This window comes from Aedes aegypti, chromosome 1 (assembly GCF_002204515.2).
Source record: "Aedes aegypti strain LVP_AGWG chromosome 1, AaegL5.0 Primary Assembly, whole genome shotgun sequence".
Lineage (NCBI taxonomy): Eukaryota > Metazoa > Arthropoda > Insecta > Diptera > Culicidae > Aedes > Aedes aegypti.
In genome coordinates this window covers 69645932-69671621 of record NC_035107.1, presented here as the reverse complement: position 1 = coordinate 69671621, position 25690 = coordinate 69645932, and the positions used below count along the sequence as shown (strand labels likewise).

The window sequence follows — 25690 nt, the reverse complement described above, 5'->3', positions numbered from 1 at the left end:
GACGGAGCTTTACGCTCCGAAAAAAACATACTGATCTGTGGTAGGCGTACCTAATTGAATACTGAACTGGGCTTTTCATTCGAATCGCACCCAACTCACAATCGATCCTGGTCCTACAAGAACCAGTGCCAGGAGAACGTACGGCTTCCGATGACGGGGTGGTGGTGACCTTCAAATGTCACTCGTTCGCGACCGTTGATTCCTTCCAGAGCAGTCGAGTCCGAGTCCACCCGCGCTCGCCAAATGGAGAAAGGCACTGCTTTCGTGACCTTTCCCACTCGAATGGAGCTTATTCGCGTTTTTCGCAACGAGGGTTCTTCCTGCGAATGTCGGTCAGTAGCGTGGGGAGTTATGTAAATGTTCAATCATTAGTCTCTAAGCGAATGGGAGGAAGGTGCGGCGTGAGCCAGGGACCTTCGCCCATGACTGTGCGAGACTGTTGCGTTTTGTGTAGGGTGGATGTACCGATAGTCGCCACCCCAGTTAAGTGTTCATTAAATTACTTTAAAATGATGAGGAAACTTTCTCAGAAACTTCAAAAGTTACTGGGAAAATAATGCTGTGCCTTATTTAACCATTGAGTTCCTAAATTCGACTTTTTCAATGAGAAATCAACGTAGGTGACGAATTTAAAAACTGAATTATGCAGGTGATCTAATATTCGCCACCCCAGTTTCCAACACAAAATTGATTTTTTTAAAGGTGACACTGGTACGCATACCCTGTGCCGTGTTGTTGGTTGAGACATGAATCGAAATTGAATTGAGAAATGCACAATGGTCAACTTACGCAAATTTCTGTCACCCATTTGTGTGGCGTAGCAAAGTGTCATTTACGTTTTTTTGTTTTTGTTGTCACACACCTCTTGGTCTTGTTGGTGAATGATGGTGATTATCGAGGAGTGGATGGACTGCAATTAAGTGTACGAAATGTGATGAGTTTTTTTTTGTTTTGTATTGCGACTGGGATGTCGACACGACACGCGACACGGTGGATTTGCATCGTTGAGGTTGTGTTTTTTTTTTCGGGCGAGATTGGGTACGATGGCGGAATGTGGCAACCAGCTGGTGATGGTTCAAGTGGATCGAGCGAATTTCCAAAAACTGTTGGACAACGTACTGGTTGAAGACTGATGGAAAAAGGCTAAATTATGACTAGATTACTTAAGACCTTTGACCACGTTGAAGACATTTCTGAAGTTTACGATGAATTACCGAAGTTGCTCAGTATGTTTCATAGACTTTGAACCATTGACTTGATTAGTTTTTTTAAGATATACTCTTAAATTTAAAATCCTAACTGTTCCCTAATTATTATCTGAAGTCAACAACGCTGTTCTTCCTTATAATTCCACAAAATTCCAGATTTTCAATAAACATAATTAAGCAGCGGTTTCTTTTGGTTCCATGAGTTATTATAACATTACTTCTAAAATAGTTAGAAAATAAATATGTGTCTAATTATTTTTATTATGAGCCGAAAATCAATATATGACCCACGTACCCGAGATACAGTGCACTACCGATGGAATTTCCAAAACAAATCAAACCGGTACGTAAACCAAGGGGAACAGATATGGGCCAGTTTTGGGAGGTACAAGCATAATGGGCGATCGATCGATTCGGATCGTAAACGGTTGAAGAAGGTTGTGGTGGGGTCTTAACGGGTTCTTTCTAATGGAAACACTGTAGATGCGGGGTTAATGGGTGTCCAAAGTTGTTAAATAGCGGTTTTATTCAATTGATTGTGACCGCACCTCAATATGGTAGGGTGACGTGGACAGTTACCCATAGCTTGAGGTTCGCAATTAAAATAGATGAACATTTTAGAGAGCAATTTATTGCTGATTTGAGATAAAAGTTTTACCTTTCGGAATCTCGAATCTCCGGCTTCTAATGTTGGAGCTTCAAGCTCCTGAATAATTAGCTCTGAGCTCTGGAAAGTGAAACTGTAAGCTTCAGATTACGGAGCTGCAAGCAGAGTTAAAGGTGCAACTTTTAGAGCTCACAGCTCCAAAATTAGAACTCAGAGTTGTACCTTCCGGAGCTTCCGGAATTCGAAGCTCTTTTATTCCGGAGCTCGAAGATCCACCTTAAGAAGCTCGGGAATCGACATAATGGAGCTGTATGCTCAAAGAAGAGAAGAAGCTACAGCTTTTGGAGCTCACAACTCCAAAGTTGGAACTAGGAGTTTAACCTTCCGGAGCTTAAAGTTCTACCTTCCAGAGTTCGAAATTTTTTTTTTTCGGAGCTCCAAGATCCATCTTCAGGAGCTCGTAAATCGACGTAGTGGAGCTGTGTGCTCAAAGAAAAGAATAAGCTACAACTTTTGGAGCTCACAGCTACAACTTTTGGAGTCCACAGCTCCAAAATTGGATCTCGGAGTTTTACCTTCCAGAGCTTGAAGTTTCACCTTCCGGAGTTCGAACCATCTTTTCCGGAGCTCGAAGATACACCTTCACAAGCTCAGAAATCAACATAGTGAAGCTATAAGCTCAAAGAAAAGAATAAGCTTCAACTTTTGGAGCTCACAGCTCCAAAATTAGAACTCATAGTTTAACCTTCCGCAGCTTGGAGTTTCACCTTCCTGAGTTCGGAGCTCTTTTTTCCGGAGCTCGAAGATCCACCTTCAGAAACTCGGAAATCGACATAGTAAGCTCAAAGAAGAGAAGAAACTACAACTTTTGGAGCTCATAGCTCCAAAACTGGAACTCGGAATTTTACCTTCCGGAGCTCAAAGATCCACCTTCAGGAGCTCGGAAATCAACATCGTGGAGCTGTAAGCTCAGAGAAGTGAAGAAGCTACTACTTTTGGAGCTCACTGCTCCACAATTGGAACTCGGAGTTTTATGTAGTGGAGTTGTCTGCTCAAAGAAGAGAAGAAGAAGTTACAGCTTTTAGAGCTCACAGCTCCAAAATTGGAACTCGGAGTTTTACCTTCCGGAGCTTGAAGTTCTACCTTCCAGGGTTCGAAGTTTTTTTTCCGGAGCTCGAAGAGCCACCTTCAAGAGCTCGGAAATCGACATAGTGGAGCTGTAAGCTCAAAGAAGAGAAGAAGCTACAACTTTTGGAGCTCACAGCTCCAAAATTGGAATTAACAGTTTCACCTTCCGCAGCTTGAAGTTCCACCTTCCAGAGTTCGAAGTTTTTTCTCCGGAGCCTGAAGATCCACCTTCAGAAGCTGGGAAATCGACATAGTGGAGCTGTAAGCTCAAAACAAAGAAGAAGCCACAACTTTTGGAGCTCACAGCTCCAAAATTGGAACTCAGAGTTTTAGCTTCCGGAGCTTGAAGTTTTACCTTCCAGAATTCGAAGTTTTTTTTCGAAGCTCGAAAATCCATTAGTGGAGCTGTAAGCTCAACGAATTGAAAATGAAACTTTTTGGAGCTCAAAATTCCACCGTTACATCGGACAAGTCTTTTTTTATGAATGTAATACATATGTTTCCTAAAAAATACATCTTTTATACACCAAGATAACACTTACAATGGGTTGGATGTTAGAGGGTTAAGGGCGCATCTCTCTTTGATATAATTTTTACTCAATACTGTACTCGGATACAACAGAGAACTTGAACAAATCTACGTTGTCACTCCTAAAACTCTTATGCAGAACTAACCCACAATGCTAAAAACATTCGAAACCTTTTGAAAAAAAAATATTTTTTTTTGCTCTCAATTCGGGACAAGCATTGCAAAATAGATGATGTGTACTAAACAAAACGCTCAAGATTTACTTCTACAGAGTGTCTACTTACTTACAGAAATGAAATTCCCTGATATTTCCAGGTTTTCCCAAGGTTTTTAAAAATAATTTCAAGTTGATGAAATTTTCCAAAATACATTAATGATTGACGAATAGTTAATTTAAGATGACAAAAATTTATTTTCAAAAAAATATTACACAATTTAAAGAATTTTTCTCTCCAAAAAACGCTTTTTTTATTTTAAAGTTGTAAACAATATGTAAAACGTATAAAAATGTGTAAAATAGATAAAAACTATTGTCAATTTTTATTTAACTTCCACGAAAAAAAAATATTAGCAAACGATCTGTAAGTGTTTTTAATCATCGAAGTCAGATATAAAAACAGTCTATTCGATCTTAAGGAAATAACAGTCTTTTCCTTAAAATGGCATTAATATTTTTTAACTCAAAAGCGTTTTGTATTTTTCCTAGATGATATCTTGGGAAAATAAGGGAAGTTTAAAGACCTCTGGCTTGAAAGAAATAAAAATTTTGAATCAAAATCAGTCCATACACGAATTACGAATACAAAAAGAAACATATCAGAAACCACGACATAGTTCGATTCCTAAGTTGAACAGTCTTTTTTATAAAATTATTTCTGTTTTTTTTAATTCTTCGTGACAATGCTACAAGTTTTATTGTAGATTTAATTCACATATTACTCCGAAGATCTCTTCGGGAGTTTATTTCGAAATTTTTCGCGAACTTTTAAGTAATCCTTCCAAAAATTTGTTTTAAATACCTTGAATCAATCTGAAATTTTTCACAGAAATTACTTCTGAGATTCCATCAAGAATCCCTCCAAAGATCGTTTCAGACATTTTTCAGTGAAGTTTCAAATTCTTTAAAAAGATATTCCATTGATTTCCTTGAGACTTCCTCCAACATTCCCGTTTGGAACAAAGTTTTGAAAACTCCTTCAAGAATTCCTGAAATCGTTTGATTGCCGAGTTTCCTCGCATAAAATGCTGTTTTCTGAACTCGTTAGTGCCTTTTGTTTCGTCCCGCAGGGTGTCCATTCAAAATTAGTTTTCCTATTCCCGGATTTTTCCCGGATTTTTCCCGGATGCCGAAAACTTATAACAGTGTGACGTCATAGTTCGGCGATTCGCTCTTGGATGTTTAATAGGGTGCAGCTTATTTTTCAAAAGTTTTCAAAACCAAAAATTCGTATGCTCTACCGAATTTAAATCACATGGAAAGAGAACCCTCAAAATCTGAGCCAAAAATATTAACATTTAGGGGTGGCGCAGGCGTCTTGAAGGTGAATTTTCAAGTTATAAAAAGTGACCTTCAGTTTAGTAATCATAACTTTGTTGTTTTTCAAGCGATTTTTAAACTTTTAGCATCAATACTTTCAACATTAAATTTACGAAAACTTTGTAGAACATCAAATTTGTCTAAAGTCAAAAAAAGTTTTAGTTAAAAGTAATTTATTCCAAACTTTTCCTCATTTTACTAAAAAAATCAACTTTGTTCGACCATAACTTCATGACTACTCAACCGATTTCAAATCTTTTTAAATGCTTTTGGAGCTATTTTAGTTGGTTTTAAACTGTTCACACAACACATTTCACTAAAAATATGTCTTGACCAAGTTATTCAGCAAAAACTGCACAAAAACATGATTTTTTAACGAAAAATGCCAGATTTTTCAAATTGTTGCCAGTTAAATATTATCTCTATATATGTATGTATGTGAGGGTAACCACTCATTGTTGCATGGCACAGCCGTTAGACAGTAGACTGTCCATTTTATATGATGTTATCCAGTTGATTGTTTCAGCTCTTTGCTATTATTTAAGGTTTACCTAAGGCATTCCAAAAATTATAACCTAGATACTGGTCATCGATCTACCGGTCATTTCATCATACAAAAGGATGTCTCAATGAATGGGGTTTAAGGACCATCCCTCTATCAACAGTATGTTAGCGATAAGGAGTTGGCAATTCCACTCTCCTCATCCATATTGCTTCAATTGGGTGTCCTGTTTGATATATAATATATGAAAAATACGATTGGTGCTATTGAATAAGTTTTGTAATTATTTCACTTACCATTAAATTAAACCTTCCCAGAATAACGTATACTTGTTTGAATTCCGTATTACATATTTAAAACATTGATTTGTACTTACAATACCTTTATTCTGGCAATGCACAATATGGTGATCTTCTCTCCTCTCTTCTTCAACTCCAGTCGTTCTGAATCGCATCATTTCTCATTCCTCCTTTTCCATTTCCAATGTTTGTATCTCGAGTTTTGGTCCTCATCTGAAGACTCCCCATCCGAAATTTCGCTCTCCTCATTTTTATAAATTTCATCTAGTTTCTTTTTAATCCTTTCCCTGTCTTTTGATAGCTACTCCCAACTACTTCTATTCATATTCTGATATTTTTCAAAGTCCTGATCTAATGATTTCAGCCATGTTAAGGATGGTCTGCCTTCTTTCATTTTATCAAATTTCAATTTGTATGCTAACTTCAGTGGATGTTTTTTTCCTTTCGTCTTACATGACCAAAATAACTTATTCTTCCTACTCTAATTCTTCTGTTAATGGTTTTTCCGTCTAATAATTTTCTAGCATTGAATTTCAAGTCTTTTGGTTTTTTACAATATTGATAAATATTCCTGAGTATAAGTTTCTCATAATTACCTATTTTTAACCTGCTTTTCTTAGTCATAACAGACACTTTAGTTCCGTATAACAAGGACGGTGCTATCACGGTCTTATACATTAACTTTCCTAATTCCCAGCTTGGCTTGAAAGTTTTGCAAAATTCTACTATTATTCTCGATGATTTCACTGCACTCAAACACCTTTGCTTACATGTAAGTTTACGATTTAACGTTGCAGTCAAACATATTCCTAGGTAAGCTAAACTGTCGCTCACTTTGAATATCTTATTATTTAAAAGAATCTCCTTTGGGTGTTGAGCTTTATCATTTGGATATCTAATTAAAACTTGACTTTTGTCGCGATTAATTTCAAGGCCTAGTTTTGCGAGTTGCAATTCTAATTCATGCAATATTTTCTCTAACTCCGCCTTCGTTCTAGCTATGATTAGAATGTCATCTGCAAACACTAGAATTAGTGGAAGAATCAATTGATTAATACCCATTAGTTTCAATTCTGGGATTTCTGCAACTACTGTTTTGAGAACATCTTGCATTAAATAATTAAAGAGTAATGGTGATAACGGACATCCTTGTTTAATTCCTTTCCCCCTCTTAACCTCAGCTGAATATTGATTCTCCCACATAATTCTAGTAACCTCATCTTTAACACAGCTCAGAACTCTATCTACTAATCTCGAAGGAACTCCTAAATCAATTAACACTTTTCCTATCGATTGTAGCTTCACATTATCAAATGCTTTACTAATATCTAACGCTAGAATAAAAAGATCCTGACCGGAGTTCCAATATTCCTCCATCATTCTCCTAGCTACAAATATATGGTCGTCTGTTGACCTGTTTGCCGTGAATGCTGCCTGATGTAATCCGGGTTCACCTGCATATGCTCTTAACTGCTTTGCTATCCATTTTGCATATATCTTATACACTACATTACACAGCGAGATTCTTCTGAAGTGATCTGCTTCGGAAGCTCCTGACTTCTTAGGTATTGGTATCTGTGTTGATTTCTTCCATTCCTTCGGCATATCATTCCTTATGTAAACGGCTTTGATAATTTCTATTATTCTTTCTAAGGTTTCCTCATCTGCGGCTTTAATGCATTCGGCTACCACTCTATCTGATCCTGGAGATTTTCCATTACATGCTGAGAACAGAATACTTTTAATCTCATCATTTGTTGGAGGATTAGGCAATGGAGTGTAATCATGTTCAGCACAAAACTCTACTTCAGGTCCCTCACATGTCTTCAGTATATCTTCCCAAACTCTCGAGCTAATCATGGCTTTTTTCTGCTTTTTCCTCTTTACGAAGTCTTTCAAATAATTATACGTCTTCCTTACTCTCACTCCTGCATCATAATCATTGAGGTTCTTGAAAAAATCAGTAATTTCCTTTTCTCTATGCTCCTTTACAGCTATCTGATATTCATGTCTTCTATTTGCGACCCTGTATTTATAATTTATCATATCCGGATGCTTTTTCGAAACTTTTAGTGCATCTCTTAACCTATCCAGTGCATATTTCCTGCGTGGTGTATTGGGTACAGTAGATACTTTAAGCGTATTGTAAGCTGCTATTCTCAATCTACTGGCCATTTCCTCGTAGCATTTGTCTAACGTATCTGTTTGAATATCTGTTTTCGTTGGAATCGATGACAGTTTTTCTCTAAAACATTTTTGTTTTTCCGGAATTTTAAGGAGGTCTACGTTGATCCTTGCGCTTTCCGTATTACTCTTCTTTAGGACTGGATTATTTGTAAAAACTAGTCCTATAGTTAACATTACGTGGTCGGTTTTCAAATCTGTCCAACAGCCTTTAATGTATCTTCCAGTTAAATATTATCTCTAAAGCTGAAACTGGTTTTTCTCATTTGTTAAACCTTTGAGAAGGAGTTTGCAACAATTTTTAAATAATTTTGAAACCAAACTATGTTTGCATATGTTGAAAAATATATGCGCTATTCAACTCGTAATAAAGGATAGATGCTTTCTAAATTTAAGTTTTATAGAAAAAATGCAATTTCTGGCGAAAAAGCTTAAATAATCAAAAGAAATTTGATTTTTTTCATTAAAAATTCATGCTTTTGGATAGTTTTTGGTAAAAAACTTAAGCAAAACCATTTTTTGGAGAAATGTGTTGTATGAACAGTTTGAAAACAACTATATTTGCTTCAAAAACATGTAAAAAGATTCGGAATCGATTGAGTATTCAAGAAGTTATGGCCCAACTAAGTTGAAATTTTCAGTAAAATGAGTAAAAATTTGTATAAAAGTATTTTAAACTATGACTAGTTTTGATTTTAGACAAATTTGATGTTCTACAGAGTTTTCATAAATTTAATTTTGTAGATAATGATGCTAAAAGATTTGAAATTAGTTGGAAAATAACAAAGTTATGTTTGCTTCACTGAAGGTCATTTTTTATAACTTGAAAATTCACCTTCAAGGCGCTTGCGCCACCTCTAAATGTTAATATTTTTGGCTCAGATTTTGAGGTTTCTCTTTTAATGTGATTTGAATTCAGTAGAGCACACGAATTTTTGGTTTTGGGAACTTTTGAAAAATAAGCCGCACCCTAATGTTTAAGCATTACAGCTGATTAAGCATTACAGAATCAATCAAACCACTTACAATTCATACAAAATTGTCAAATTTTAAGTACTAGATCAATGTTATTTATAAAAAAAATATGATGAAATTTTTAAAACATTGCAGGTTTTAAATTCAAGAGAGGTTTTGACAAATATATGTAGAAGATTTATTGAAAAATCTAAAAGACAAACACTAAAGATCTTATGAGCAAACCTTTATGAATTGTCAGAACTGAAAGATTTCTGAAAATACCCTCAGACCAGTGCTTAAATTTATTAGTCATTCAATTCGAATTTGTTCTTTTATCTACTTATGAGTTTCGATTACGTTGAGCAAAATATTGAACAAGGTGAAAATAACCTTCTAGTATGTATTCTGAGCCTAAAGGGCGAACCTACGGGAGATGCCACAGAAAACCCATTAGAATTCATAGGAAATGCTGAGAGATTTTGAAATTATATAAACAAGTCAGCCTAGTGTATCTACTGTAGTCAACACATTCTCTTCGAAGAATGCCTTCAGAATTATGCATTGAATGTGGCCTATGGCTGGTTTTTAAAGGAATGTTTGATCTGGGGAAAATTTTGCTGGATCCAAGGAGAGATTTCTATGAAAGAAATAACATTTCGCAAAAAAAACATTTGATTGCTAGTTTGTTAAAAAAAACATAAACCCAAACAAGATAGATCACAAATTAGTCATGTTAGTTTTCCAAGCAAAGCTTCTTCGAAAATCAGTAATAGTATCACCGGGAATCCGCCAAACAAAAAATCCTAATAAAGCCATTTCTATTAGGATTTCTGCAATGATTTCTTCAAAAATTTGATTTATTTTAACAAAAATCTATGATGCTTTTCATCAAGAACTTACCACGATTTCCTAAATATTCAATTTGCAATATTTATTCAGGAAACCTGCGATTTTTGAAAACACATTAGAATCCGCTACCCATATATCTAACAACTTACAAAATTAGTCATGATGCCAAAAAAAATTTCTAATGAAAATTCTTACAATAAATGAAAAAATCGGCGTAGGAATTGTTGTAGGGTTTCTTTGGAAATTTTTTTTGTGGAAGAGCTTCGTAAGATCTGTGGTAAATCTGCAAGAAGTAACAACTGAAAAAATCTGTGAAACAATAAGTACACAAACATCTGGAAGAACTCCTGGGATAATCGCTAGGATTTTTATTTCAGGGTAATCTCTGTGAAAATCACTATGAAATTAACTCTTGTGGAAGCGTTAGCTCTAAGATTTTCTGGATCAAATTCTGAAGAAATTCTTCGAAGCATCCATTGAAAAATCGCTGATAACTTTCCTGGAACTACCTCGAGATCTGAGAAAAATATTATTTATTAAGAACTTGTGGACTTAAAACTAGTCGCGTACAGTCTCTGAAGGTTTCTCTTGAGTCTAGAATTTTGCACCAGGATTCACAACAAGCAGATTATTTAATTAATTAAATTAATTAATAGACACTTGCATTAAAATAGTTACCAACTTGAAAAACTGCACTATTTTTGTACTTCTTGTATTGTTTTGATCTCTTTAAACATAGTTTATTATTATGGTATAAGTGGTAAAAAATTGGAATGTTTTGGATTATGTTTCATATACTCATGAGCGACACCTAACTAGAACTGTAATTGACTTTACTAACATGGCAATCTTAAGTTCTGCTTCCTTGTCTGAACATGTTCTATTCTGAATATATAAAAAAATTAAAAGAACTAAACATGTCAGTTTTTTTTGCTTGAAAAGATTTTGTGTCACTGTGTCACTTTACCATATTCTACCATGTACTAGGCTTCAAAATAATTTCCCTGAGTGTAGCCAAAATTCCCTGAGATTTCCAAGTTTTTCCATGTACTAGACACCCTGTTCTATATACTGCATGAAATTTTGGGTAGAAAATTGAGAAATTGCGAGAAGTAAATTGAGCAAAGTTGATCTGAGATTTGGTATACAAAACCAACACAACAAACGAAATTCAAACATTTTATTGATATTTTTTCCAATTCTAATTTTCAATATAAAAAATCTTTGAATTTCATAAAAAAATGTTGTCTTAGCAAAAATATTCCTGAAATGTATCAACCCAACTTTCAGAAAGATCAAACTCACAAATTCTGATTGGTGCTAATAATTATCCGGGATACATCTAACTACTTATTGAGCATATCTTAATCAAAATGTTGCGCAAATCTTTTGTGAACCATTGGCGAATCCTGCCTTAGTTTTATCAGAATAAATACTACTAAAGAATGGTAAAGAGTACTTTTTGAACTTCAATGGTGATATGTTCAACTAATTTTGTGCGACATTTACATGAGATGAACTCATTTTAGGCCTGGGAAACTTTTTGGTAGATGTTTTTTGGGAGCTTCCAATCAAAAGCATTGATTCACGCCAAATGCTTGGAATGCTTCCCATCAGAAGCTTGAATAGCTTCCCATCTGAAGTTTGAACAGACTTCGAAAAAGAAGCTTGGAAGGCTTTTAGATTGAAGCTTGGAAGGCTTCCTGAAACAAGCTTGGAAGGCTTCCTGACAGAACTTGGAAGGCTTCCAGAAAGCTCCTTGGAAGGCTTCCAGGCAGAAGCATTGAAGGTTTCGAGATGGAAGCTTGGAAGGCTTCCAGATGGAAGCTTGGAAGGACTCCAGAGGGTAGCTTTGAAAGCTTCCCGATAGAAGCTTCGAAGGCTTCCAGGTGGGAGCTTGGAAGGCTTCCAGATGGAAGCTTAGAAGGCTTCCAGTCAGAAGCTTGGAACGCTTCCAGACTGCAGCTTGGATGTTTCCGAAGAGAATCTTGGAAGGCTTCCAAATAGCTTCGAGGGCTTCCAGTCATAAGCTAAGAAGGTTTCCCGACAGAAGCTTGGAAGCCTACAGGCAGATGCTTGGAAAGCTTCCAGATAAAAGCTTGGAAAACTCCCAGACAGAAGCTTGATAGGCTGCAGACTAAAGCTTGGAAGGCTTCTAAACAGAAGCTTGGAAGGTTTCCGAAGAGAATCTTGAAGGGCCAGATAGAAGCTTCGAGGTTTCCCGACAGAAGCTTGCAGGCCTACCAGAAAGATGCTTAGAAGACTTCCAGACAGAAGCTTAGAATGCTTCCAGACAGAAGCTTGGAAGGCTTCCAGATGGAAGCTTGTAAGGTTTTCAGAACAAGCTTGGAAGGCTCTCAGATGGAAGCTTGGAAGGCTTCTAGACACAAGCTAATATTGTAGGCATAAGCTTCGAAGGCTACCATACAGAAGCTTGGAAGGTTTTTAGGCAGAAGTTTGGAAGCCTTCTCGACATAAGCTTGGAAGACTTCCAGACCAAAGCCTGGAAGGCTTCCAGACAGAAGTTTGAAAGGCTTCCAAATGGTAGCTTGAAAGACTTCCAGGTGGAAGCTTGGAACGCTTTCAGATGGAAGCTTGGAATGCTTCCAGACAGCTCCTTGGAAGGCTTCCAGGCAGAAGCTTGGAAGGCTTCCTGACAGAAGCTTGGAAGGCTTCCCGACAGAAACTTGGAAGGTGTTCAGACGGAAGCTGGAAAACCTTCCAGGCGGAAGCTAGGAAGGATTCCAGACACAAGCTTGAAAGGTTTCCAGACAAAAGCTTGGAAGGTTTCCAGTCAGAAGCTTGGAAGGCTTCCAGACTGCAGCTTGGAAGTTTCCGAAGAGAATCTTGGAAGGCTTCCAAATAGCTTCGAGGGATTCCAGTCATAAGCTAAGAAGGTTTCCCGACAGAAGCTTGGAAGCCTACCAGACATATGCTTGGAAGGCTTCCAGATAGAAGCTTGGAAAGCTGCCAGGCAGAAGCTTGATAGATTGCAGAGTAAAGCTTGGAAGGCTTCTAAACAGAAGCTTGGAAGGTTTCCGAAGAGAATCTTGAAGGGCTTCCAGATAGAAGCTTCGAGGTTTCCCGACAGAAGCTTGCAGGCCTACCAGAAAGATGCTTGGAAGACTTCCAGACAGAAGCTTGAAAGGCTTCCAGATGGAAGCTTGAAAGGCTTCTAGACACAAGCTAATCTTGTAGACATAAGCTTCGAAGGCTTCCAGATAGAAGCTTGGGAGGGTGCCAGATGGAAGATTGTAAGGCTTACAGACAGAAGCTTGGAAAGGTATTTAATGAGCTCCCAGTCAGCAATTTGGAGAGATTCCATACAAAAGTTTGGAAAGCATTCAAGCAGAGGTTAGGTCTTCCATTGTAGACAGAAGTTTCCATCCAGTTTCAGTCAACATATTTTAGCAGATAATCTACAGAATAACGTTCGGCAAACCATACATGCCACCTGTTGCAGAATGGTTGCGACGTGACCGAAGGACACATTATTCTAAAAATAACCCATCCCCACGCCATGTCACCTGAAGCTTTTGCTTTGTTTTCGCTTTCTCAAACAATCGCGGTGATAATTGCATTACGACCAGCCAGTCAGCTTATGGCAATATGACGACCTGCTGTTGTTGTGTTGTGTATTTTTATCATTCCGGCGAAATCCCCACGGTGATGATAAGCCGTCTTCGCGCGAACTTCCACTAGGCGAGGAGTGCGATAAGCGATGCAACCACACTGACGGGATTCCATTTAAGGAGAGGTTGAGACGCCTCCATTGCAAGTAAGATGGCTCGCGCTGCGCCTTAACCCGGTCCCATAAAATAAAACCGAGCGCCGAAGAGTGTGCCATCATTTGAATGGGACTATAGCCGCGCAAAATTGTGCAGTTAGGGTGGGGATTATTTTTCGAAATTTCTCAAAACTAAAATTTCATGTTCTCTTCTGAATTCAAATGAATTTATAGGTTATAAATGATGACCTTCAGTAAAATTTTTGAGCAGTTTTTGTTAAATATCTAAAAAAATACGTTTTACTAACTGTATTGTTTTATTTTCCAATAAAATGAGTAAAAATTTTAAGCAAACTGCTTTCATCTAAAACTACTTAAAGTTTTAAGCAAATTTGATGTTTAAAAAACTTTTCATAAATTCGATGTGGTTTGTCCACACCCTAATTGTGCAGTTTTATATCGCTGCTATTACTCTAACTCCTATGAAAGTTTCGCAATTCGCGAGGAGCACCGCAAAGCGACCGCAATTTTACCGGCTGTTATTTTATTGTGGGCATACATGTTAACATATGGTAAAATTTGATTCGAGGGAATCGAATAGCTGCGAGGCTCGTTCAAATGAGATGGAAACAGTGCGCGTGGGGGTCTACGAAAGTGCCTGTCTGCTTTTTGCCTTCCTGCCGCGAGATTAAGCTAGGAATAAATAAATTGCCCGCGATGTTTTAGGGCCGTAAATCAATAAGGAATCAAATCCCATTTGCCGGGCGAAGTTTGCAGTTTGTGAGCTTTTTAGCTAAGTGGGATCAATTTGTATGATTTCACTTAACATGTAGTAAAGTGTTGGAACCAGGGTGTTAAATAAGTGGAGAACCTCTCCGAGCAAGCTTTGGGCTACGCTGCGAACGTGATTTTGTTATTAAATACAGTTTATGAAATAGCATTTTGTTTCAATGCGATAATTGAGAAAATTTGAAGAAATTTGTTTTAGTTTTCTGCATTTTAAGTGCAAGTCTTTCAACAGCAATGAAAATTAATATTCAATAAACGTTATGTTAGAGTTTATACAAGACAGCCTTTCAAGCATCTGATGTGATTGAATCAAACTTCTTTAAGTAGTTTTCTAATCAAAACTTCGCAACTATCAGACATAAGCTTTCCAAACTTTGAACGGAAGTTTCCAAAGCTTTTGCAAAAAAGCAAAGCTTTCTCAAGTTTTCTTATGAGAGTTTGAAAATCTGAAAGAAAGATTATCAAGCTTATGAGAGAAAGCTTATCAGGGAAGAAGGCTATCCAAGCTTTTGAAAGGAAGCTTTCCAAGATTCTGAAAGGAAGTTTTTCAAGCTTCTGAAAGGAAGCTTTCCAAGCTTCTGAGAGGAAGCTTTTCAAACTTCTGAAAGGAAGCTTTTCAAGCTTCTGAAAAGAATGTTTGCAAGCTTCTTGAAGGAAGCTTTCCAAGCTTCTTGAATGAAGCTTTCCAAGCTTCTTAAAGGAAGCTTTCCAAGCTTCTGAGAGGAAGCTTTTCAAACTTCTGAGAGGAAGCTTTTCAAGCTTCTGAGGGGAAGCTTTTGAAGCTTCTGAGGGGAAACTTTTAAAGCTTCTGAGGGGAAGCTTTTCAAGCTTCTGAGAGGAAGCTTTTCAAGCTTCTGAGAGGAAGCGTTTGAAGCTTCTGAGAGGAAGCGTTTCAAGCTTCTGAGGGAAAAGTTTTAAAGCTTCTGAGAGGCAGCTTTTCAAGCTTCTGAGAGGAAGCTTTTCAAGCTTCTTAGGGAAAACTTTTAAAGCTTCTGATAGGCTGCTTTTCAAGCATCTGAAAGGAAGCTTTTCAAGCTTCTGAGATGAAGCTTATCAAGCTTCTGAGAGAAAGCTCTTCAAGCTTCTGGGAGGAAGCTTTTCAAGCTCAAGGAAGTGTAAATATATTCAAATGTCTAAAATCAGTCAGGTTGGATGTTGGAATGAATATAAAGATAAATTCATCTCTAAAGCGCTGACAGACGGTTATAAGTAAAGCTGCCAAAAAGCCAATATTTTCCCCTCGTTGGTCCCAATTTTCTCATAATATCTCAAAACAGAGACTCTTTTCAACCTTGAAATCGCATTCCTCGCCGTCATTCCCGCACGATTTCAACCGAAACTTTCAAGTGCCCCTCCAGACGAACCTTTGAACTCCGAAAGCGAAACATAAAAGCGATACTTATCCGCCGAACAGACAACGCCCTTTTCATGCTTTCGTAGCTCCGCACTCGAATGCGGAAGAGTTCCCCAAAACCGCACCGAACACTCCCAGAGACCCAGAGCCCAACTCACAATGGCGGAAAACTTTCCCCGTTTACTACAATCTCATCTTTGGTGAACGAAAAACTAAAAAAAACAGAATCACTTTTGTAATAATAATCATAATTTTTGCCGGGTGTACGCCGCTGGAAGAGATTTGTTGGTTTGGATCTGTGCACTCTCCGTGTCGATCTTCGGGAGGTCAAAAACCGTACCGAGATACACCTAGCAGCCGTTGGCGTCGGTGGCGGCAGCAGCCGGCTTTCATTTGCACATTGCTCGCATGTTCATATGTTGCTCATACGAGAGCAACTCCATAGCTAACGGTGTACGGAGATCTTCTTTTCACAGCTCTAATGATTACCATCTTTGTTGAGGGAACCCGACTGGTAAATCATGTCAAAATTATGTCATAAATGTAACATATCGAGATATAATTTCCTATTGTTTTTATAAATTAGGAATGGAAAATTTTATTTTCAATATTTCATAAGAGTACTTCTTCATTTTGGCATTAACGTTCTTTTTGGCATTAGCACTTCCACAATTATTAACTGAGAGCTTTCTTTGCCAAATGTGTCATTTTTGCATTCGTATATCGTGTGATAGGTACGATGATACTCTATACCCAGGGAATTCAAGGAAATTTCCATTACGAAATGATCCTGGACCAACCGGGAATCGAACCCAGACATCTTCAGCGTGGCTTTGCTTTGTAGCCGCGGACTCTAACCACTCGGATAAGGAAGGCGTCACCTAGCAATTATTTTTGTGATTTTTTTTTGGGTGGATTCCTAGTGACATTACGCCAGATGTTAATTAAGATAATTTTTATGATTTTCTCCAGAAATTCAACAGAATGTAATTCAGGCATGTTTTTGCTAAAAGTTTCCCTTTGGAAATGCATCATAAATTGAGGAATCAACTATGTAAATTTTTCAACAACATGGATTGGATTGGACAGCATAAGACCTAAGAAATTCCTCCAGGATTTTTTTTATGTTTGAATTCAACCAGAAACTAATTCAAAGAATACCTTTAACAATTACTAAAGGGATTTCTCAAGAGATTTTTCCAAAGATTTATTTCTGCGTTCTTTTTTTTCAAATTCTTCCAGAAATTCTCAATGAAATCTTTTCAAACATCATGCTGGGAATTCCTCCAAGATTTTGTTCAAGAAGTTTTTAAAGATTTTCTTTAAAATTAAACAAAACTAAACTCCAGGGATTTCTTAATATCCCCTTCATTTTTGGTTCAAGTTTCTTTGAGATTTCGATCAGAAAATTTCCAACCTGCAGAAAATTACTATAATGATTCGTCCCAGGATTTTTTCAGGAATTCTTCAACAGATTCTTCTGAAGATTTTCAAGAAGTCAGTTAAAACTGTATCTAGAAATTCTTCCTGGAACATCACCAGGGAATTGCCAACGACTTTTTCAGAAATTATTGGATGTTCAATATCTGGTTCTCACTCAACATAACCCTAAATAAAATCCTGCAGGGTTTTCTGTTATAATCTATGGAAAACCTCGGGCGAGATTCTATTTAAAGAAATATTTATGTAGGAATAATTGAAGGATTAATGAATAATTGAAAAAATAATGTGTTTGGTATTTTTTGCCTTGGAACTCTAAAGTAATTTTTATTTTCAACAATCCATCAATCCATGCACAATTTACATGAGACATTAAACGTAAAATCTTTGGGAGAGACTACAGGAGTAGTCTCTGGACAAAATTATGGAGAAACATTTTCCTGAAGTTTTTCCATGAGAAATTCCTGGTTAATAATATTAAGACACTAGAAATTAGCAGTTCCTTGTAGAATCCTTCCTTGAAAATGGTCGGAATAATTACTACAAATATCACCATACGAAGTCCTGGAGACATTCATGTAGGATTTCCAGGAATCATGTTCAAACGAATTTCTTCAATCCTAGAATAAACCTTCGTAGATTTTCTAGGAAGCATTTCAGTCAAAACTCTTGGAGTATATTCTAGAAAACAGGCCTGCCCAACTTTTCTGAGCCGCGGGCCAAATCTCAACAACGAAATTTGGTGGCGGGCCAAACTTTTCATAGTCCACAAAATTTTTTTTAATAATATCGAACAGTTTTCTTTTTTTAATTTAAAAAAGATACAGCTTGCTACTTTTACTGAGTTTTTTTTTTTTGAGCATCTTGCCTTTAATTTTATGAGAATGAAATTAAAGTTTTAATAGGACAAGTACTCAGAATTCTTTCAGAATCCAACTTGTCTCTGGTAGTCTTGCCTAGGATTCTAAAAAACAGGTCCTGGATTTATTGAGAAAGCTGCCAAAGATCCTGCCTAAGGTTGAATGAGAACTATGCGCAAGATTTTGTGAAAATTTTGCATAGTATTATGTCAGAATATTGTTTAAGATTTGTTTTGTAACCCTGTCCAGAAATATGTGAAACCTCTGTCTAGTATTTTTTTTTTTGAATCCTACTCAGAATTATATTAAAATCCCACCAAGTTTTCCATAAAATTCATGTCAATGATTTGATAAGAATGATGCACAAGATTTTTATAAAAAAAAATCCTAATATTAAAAAAAAAACATCCTGCCCAGAGTTTGGTTGAATTTTTTCCAGAATTGTTTAAAATAACGTCTTCAGAATTTAATGAGAATCCAGTGAGATATTGTTTGACCAATTCGACCTACAACTTTTGTTGAAGTTCGATGGAAATTCAGCGGGGCAACCCTGCTTTAAAAGAAAAACTGAAGAACTCGGTAGAATTACTGGGCAAATTCTGGAATCCAGGATAAATCCCTAAGAGAATTTCTGGAGTAATCTTTGGGAAATAACTGGAGGTATCAGTTGAAACATTTCCTGGGGAAAATTCTGGAGAAGATCATCTAAGCATCCCTTAAGAAATCATTTATTTATTATTTTTTTTAAATTTATTATTTTTAATTTTTTTATGGATTTATTTTTTGAGGATTGTTAGAGGAATCCCTGAAATTCCTTAAGTTTTTTTTTTTGAATCTGTAGTGGCAACTCGTAATTTCACTTCTTACTTGTTCAACGAATTTTTAAAGAAATTAAACTTCGTCTTAATTGAAACATATTCAATAAGAAATTATGTGATTTGACTTTTCTAACTGTTATTTGCTTTTTAGACTTATTAAGAAATTATTGGATTCGACTGTTTCTATCTAACGAAAACTTTTGTTTTTGGCTTCAGGAAGAATTTTAGTAGAGATTCTTGGAGTATATTCTATAGAAAAACAAGAAGTTGGTAGAATTACTACGCAAATTCTAGAATCCAGGGTAAACCCCTAAGAGAATTTCTGGAGTAATCTCTGTGGAAATTACTGGAGGTATCAGCTGAAGCATTTCTTGGAGCAAATTCTGGAGGAGGATCCACTGCATCCACTGAGAAATCACTACAGAATTTTGGAGATTTGTTCGAGGAATCCCTGAATAAGAATCTAAACGTACTCTTGACCAAATATCTGAAAATTCCTAAAGGCTTTTATTAGGAATCTGTAGAGGAGTCAGTCGCAACTAGGAGGAATTTCACTTTTTACTTGTTCAACGAATTTAAAAAATGAAACTTCGCCATAATTAAAACATATCCAACAAAAAAATGTGATTTAACTTTTCTAACTGTTCTCTGCTTATTAGATATAGATTAGTTACTAAAACTCAAGAATTTCTTTTCGTTGGACAGATATATTTGAGAAGTTTATGGAAAAAAGGTCGAAAGACGAAACGTCGAAAGGACAAAAGGTCGAAAGACAAAAAGTCGAAAGGATAAGAGGTCGGAAACGATTTGCATGTTGGGAAGTTTTTCCTTCTTTGAAAAAATACTTTCGACCTTTTGTCCCTTCCTTTTTGTTCTTCGACCTTTTGTCCTTTCGACCTTCTGCCCTTTCGACCTTTTGTCCTTCAACCTTTTGTCATAGACTCATTCGAGGTGAAATAGCAAATAAGAGGAGCTCCTGAAGAAACTATGCAATAATCTATTGAAAGAAGAAGAAAGAGGTTCAATTTATGTGAACTTTAGAGCTACTGGATTCGGCACTGCAGTCTTGGGAGAAAGCAAAACGGTGTTTTTAGATTTTTCCCGACGTTTCGACTCAGAATCGAGTCTTATAAATCTTATCAGAATATCTGCAGCCTTATAATTTACACAAGGATTTACTACAAGGAAAAGAGGAAAAGAGTGACTTTAGAGACAATTTTACTAAAAAGGAAACTTCAGAGACCACCCATTACAAATATAGATTTTTAAGTGAATTGCATTGAAATAGAGACTAAGTCTCAGCGCAGGGCTGGTAGCGACTGAGTGTATTGAAAATAGGAACTTTAGAAACCTTATGGCTGAAAAAGGAGACAGAAACAAAAAGAAGACCAAACAGAGGCCACAAAATACTAAATAAGAAGTTGTAAATAGGATTCTTCAGAGGATTTCACCAAAAACCTCTCAGAGGACATTTCTAAGATTTTTTTGGGGATTCCTCGTGCCATTGCGCCAAGTATTATTATGTAGTTGCCGTAGGTTTCTATAGAAGTTTCATCAGAATGGTTTTCAGCTATTTGCTCAGTGTTTACTTCAGTTATTATTACTTCGCAGGTTTCTTCAAAAGTTCATCCAGTGATTCTTCTACGGACTTTCCGAAGAATCCCTCCAAGATTTCCGTTTAGGATAATTAGAATCAGATATTCAACAAGGATTTTTTCCAATGATACCTCTAAAAGTTACTACATAGATTCGTTCAGGGATTCCTCTTAGAATTCTTTCAATAATTTCTCAAGAAAGTCCTCAGCCCTCTCGGATTCAATATGAGGTTTTTTTTTTCAAGATTTTTGTTTAACATATCTTGGAAAATTCGACTACTGATATCTTTAAAGAACTTCTACTTCTTCTTTTCGATGTTACGTCCACACCGGGACAAAGCATGATGCTGAGCTTAGTGTTCTAAGAACACTTTCACAGTTATTAACTGTGAGCTTTCTATGTCCTTAGTAATGTTTAAAAATATCTATAGAAATTGCCCATGAGATTTCTACGAGGATATCTCAGGATTTTATCTAGAATTTCAGTTCAAAAAAAATTTTTTTTTTCAACTGGAACCTTTTTTAGAAGACTAACCTTCAGAAATTGCTTCTACAGGAATTCCACAACATATTCATTCAGGAATTCACCCAAATCGTTCTCAGAGAATTGATCCAGAAAATCTTTCAAAAATTTCTCCAGGGAATTGTGAATTAAATTTTTGAGAAATTATTGGTGGTCCAGGATCTGATTTAAAGGTTTTTCTAAAAAAAATCTTAGAGTAATTCACGCTAAAGCTCTTGAATTGGAGCTCTGAAGGAGCGTTCTCCAGAAGCTTTAAGAGCATTCATCAGAAGATTAAAGAGGTTCCATCAGAAGCCAGAAGATCTTACTCCAGTAGCTTAAGAGCCCCTATCAGAAGCCTCTTCCAAAAGCTTATAGAGCTTTCATCAGAAGGTTTAAGAGCGTCCATCAAAAGCTCGAAGAACTTCCATCAGAAGCTTAAAGAGCTTGAAAAGTTTCCTTCAGAAGCTTGATGAGCTTCCAGACGGAAGCTAGGGGAGTCTTCCAGAGAAGCTTGAACAGCTTTCGTAAGAAGCTAGAAGAGTTTCTATCAGAAGCTTAAACAGCTTCCATTAGAAGGTTGAAGAGTACCCATCAGAAGCATGAAAAGCTTCCATTATGAGCTAGGAGAGCCTTGTCCAGGAGCTTAATGAGCTTGCATCAGAAACTTTAAAAACTTCCATTAAGAGCTTGAAGAGCTTCTATCAAAAGCTCGAAGAATTTCCATCAGAAACTTGAAGAGCTTCCATTATAAAGCTTGGAGAGCCTTAGCCCGAAACATAAAGAGTTTTCATCGAAGGCTTGAATCGTTTCGACCAGAAGCTTGAAGAACTTCCATCAGAAGCTTGAAGAGCTTTTATCAGAAGCTCAAATAGTTTCCACCAGAAGCTCAAAGAGTTTCCATCAGAAGCTTAAAGAGTTTCCATTAATAGCTATGAGAGTATTTTCCAGAAGCTTAAAGAGCTTTCATCAGACGCTTGAGAAGTTTCCTTCAGAAGCTTTAGGAGCTTTCAGCAGAGGCTTGAAGAGCTTCCATTAGAAGCTAAGAGAGCCAAGGTTATAGAGCTTTCATCAGAACCTTAAAGTTTGCACCAGAAGCATGAAGAGCTTCCATCAGAAGCTTGAACAGCTTTCATTAGAAGCAAGGAGAGCCTTCTCTAGAAGCTTAAAGAGGTTTCATCAAAAGCTTTCGAACTTCCATCAGAGGCTTTAAGAGCTTCCATCAGAAGCTTGAAGAGCTTTCGTTGGAAGCTAGGAGAGCTTTTTCCAGAAGCTTGAAGAGCTTTCATCAGAAGCTTGAAAAGTTTACATCAGATACTTAAAGAGCTTTCATCAGAAGCTTGAAAAGTCTCATCAGAAGCTTGAAGAGCTTTCATCAGAAGCTAGGAGAGCCTTTCCCAGATGCTTTAAGAGTTTTCATCAGAAGCTTGAAAAGTTTCCATTAGAAGCTTGAAGGGCTTTCATCATAAGCTTGAAGAGCTTCCATTAGAAACTTGAAGAGCTTCCATTATGAGCTAGGAGAGCCTTCTCCAGAAGCTTAAAGACCTTTCATCTGAAGCTTAATAAGTTTCCACCAGAAGCTTGAATAGCTTTCATCAGAAGCTTGAAGAGCTTCCATCAGAAGCTTAAAGAGCTCCCATCAGAAGCTTGAAGAGTTTTCATTGGAAGGAAAGCCTTCATCAGAAGCTAATTGTAAAAGAGGGTTAATCAGAGGCCAGGAGAGACTTTCCAGATTCTTAAAGAGGATTCATGAGAAGCTTGAAGATCGTCAGAAGGTCAACAATATCCTGCAGGATCATCTGGAAGATACCCTGAAAATATTGGACAGAATCCTTTGAGAAATTTATTGGAAATACATGAAGATTTATTGAAAATTTCAAATCAATTTTCGATTTAGACATTATTTTTGAGAAATTATTAGCGAAATCTTTGGAAGAGACTCCAGACGTAATTCCTGTATGAAATGTTGGCAAAAATCTAGTGAAGTGTCTGGAGGAAATTGCTGCACAATTTTCTTCAGGATTCTCTGGTTGAAATCATTGAAATTTCGCAAAATGACTTCTTGATAATTCATGGAGCAATTTTTGGGAGAATTAGCGAAGGAAATTTTAAAGCAATACCTATAAGAATGGCTGAAAGAATTACTGAATACATCACCGTAGAGACTCTTCAAATAATTGTCTTGGAATTTCCTGGCATAACTCCTTAATGATTTTTTGTAAACCATTGTTAATTTTCCAGTAGAAATTTAGTGGGAATATATCCTGGAGAGCTGCTACTCGGGGAAATTGTTAGAAGAATTACTGGAAGAATCTTTCAAGGAAATCTTTGGAGAATTCCTGTATGAACTTTCAGTGCAATCCCTGTGGAAATTGTGGAAGTTATCAGAAGTTCAGTTAGTAGAAGGCATGCATCTAAGTTTCGCTCAAGAAATTTCATGAGGATTTTCTGGAGAAGTCTCTGAATGTATTCCTGAAAAAATCTCTGGAGAGTCTTTTCCTCGGAGAAAAAAGTGAAAAAGTGGCTTTATGGCCCTTTTGTTTAAAAAGGAGGCAGTAGGAAACTTCTAGTGACCAACCCAAGTAATCACTAGCCCTCTGATTCACCTGTTTGGCCATATAGGGCTATTATACGGCTAATAGAGGGCATGTCAGCTCTATAACAGCACTATATTAGCACCCTGCTATGTTGTTACTAAACAGAGACCTGCTCCCAGCCCTGATTTCTTGGTGCTTATTTTTAAACCCATTACAAAAGCTTTTTTATCTCAGCTATTTTTTCGAAAATATGCTCATACAATTAAAAATATTAACCCAAATTATCTTTTTACCGAAAATGATATTTGTAACAAATTATGTTACAATTTTGATATGCTTAAGCACAACATTTCAGATGTCGTGCTTCTAATTTACAGCAACCGTTGTTACAAAAAATGACCGTACTTAAATAACACATCAAGTTATATTTCTGTCAGTTCCGATTAGTCGGGTAAGATTTGCGCCCGATGGTGTTGCATAAACGTCCAGACGGATTCACGGCGTGAGAAGAGTGTGAGCTTCAATTAAGGAACCGCTGATTGATGACCCATTCAGGGAGGAGGTCCGGTAACATATGTCGGTAGCGGTACGTCACCGGGTGCAATTGGGGGAAATTTCACTTTCCATAACGGTTTGAAATGACGTCATTTTTGCTTCACATTACTCGTCGTGATACAGTCCACCATCAACTGGAGGTAATAAATTCCCATGATTCTGCAATTGCCGTCACCACCTACCTAATGTGCAACCTCGTCGTCAGGCCGCCGTCATCATGCGGAATCGAACGATTAGGTTTCCAATTTATTCCCCACGAAATCGATCACTTGGAGAGAAAAAAACCGCATACAGAACTGCCAAGCAATTGATTCAAGGTCTTCCGGCTGTCGCGGTTGATCTAGATTAGCTTCTCCTACGCCAATCGCATGACGGTACACTCAATCGCTCGAATTAACGCTATAACGAGCTCGCGAGCTTGAACGAAAAAATGTCGCCCAGTGGGATTTGAACCTGGAACGCCTACGCGTCCAAGACGGCGGCAAACGTTCAGAGCCAGAAGGGAATTCCACGAATTCTTAAGCGGTCGGATTTGTACTTGCAGATTGAGACACTAAATTGTGTTGTTTTTTTTCATTCTTGCAAGTAAATTAAGTTGCGATTAGCGGTTCTGACATCGATATAAATCAATGACAACAAAACGATCGATTTCACACAACGAGTTCCCTGATTTGATTGGATAAACTTGCTGGAATGGAAGTGCCGGCAGAAACGGTTGCGGTTTTATTGACGTTTGCGGCGCCCACTTTCGCAGGTTGACTTAGCTATCCGGATGAAGCGGATCAATTACTGTGCTAATTACTAGCATTCATCGAAAGTGTTGAAAGCTTTTTTTTTTCAGATGCATGGAAAACTTCTTTGAGATGCTTAGAAAATTAATTTTTATCTGAAGCTTGTAAAGCTTTCTTTCAGAAGCTTGAAAAGCATTCTTTCAGAAGCTAGAAAAGCTTCTTTTCATAAGCTTCCTTTCAGGAGCTTGGAAGCTTCTTTTCAGAAGCTTGGAAGCTTCTTTTCAGAAGCTTGGAAGCTGCTTTTCAGAAGCTTGGAAGCTTTTTTCAGAAACTTGGAAAGCTTCCTTTCAGAAGCTTGAAGCTTCCTTTCAAAACCTTTGACGGGATTTCAAGACAAGTTTTACAGCTGTTCGCGTTTCAACAGTTTTATTAAAACCATGACAAAACCTCTGATTGACGATCTCTTTATCGAACAAGGCCTCCAAGATGTTGCCACAGATTCGAAAAAGCATTTTTCTCGATGCGACTTTGATTAATTGAGTAGGACATTCCGCCGAATCATGATCGCCGCCATCGCCATCCATCATTTCACTCTGCCCGAAAAAACGAGGCCGTAAAAAGTGAAAAGCCCCATCGCACGAAACTCAACTCAATTCAACTTCTTTTCAACAACCAAAACAACAACAACAACAAACCACAATGAAAGCCCTTAAAAACCCGATGAAGAAGTGTTAAAATAATTGCACGTGTGAGGCCAGGCAGAATATCATCATTAACATACTAACCTTAAACGGTTGCCGTTGCTGTTGTTGTTGTTGTTGGTCGATCAAAAGCCCAGACCGGGAAAGTAAGCGAGGGAACGAAAATCGAGCTCGTATCTGCGATTAACTATCCCGACTAGGGGATTATGACAGAATTGTATCTTAATTATATCAAAATTTATTACAAATTATTTATTAAATTAATTTTTATATTTAATAAT

General features: G+C 37.1%; 1 protein-coding gene across 2 annotated transcripts in view; it reads right to left on the bottom strand.

Moving 5' to 3' along the window:
• Nucleotides 1–25690, bottom strand: part of LOC5578628 (serine-rich adhesin for platelets) — a 550189-nt gene that overhangs the window by 271147 nt on the left and 253352 nt on the right. The window lies entirely within an intron of this gene.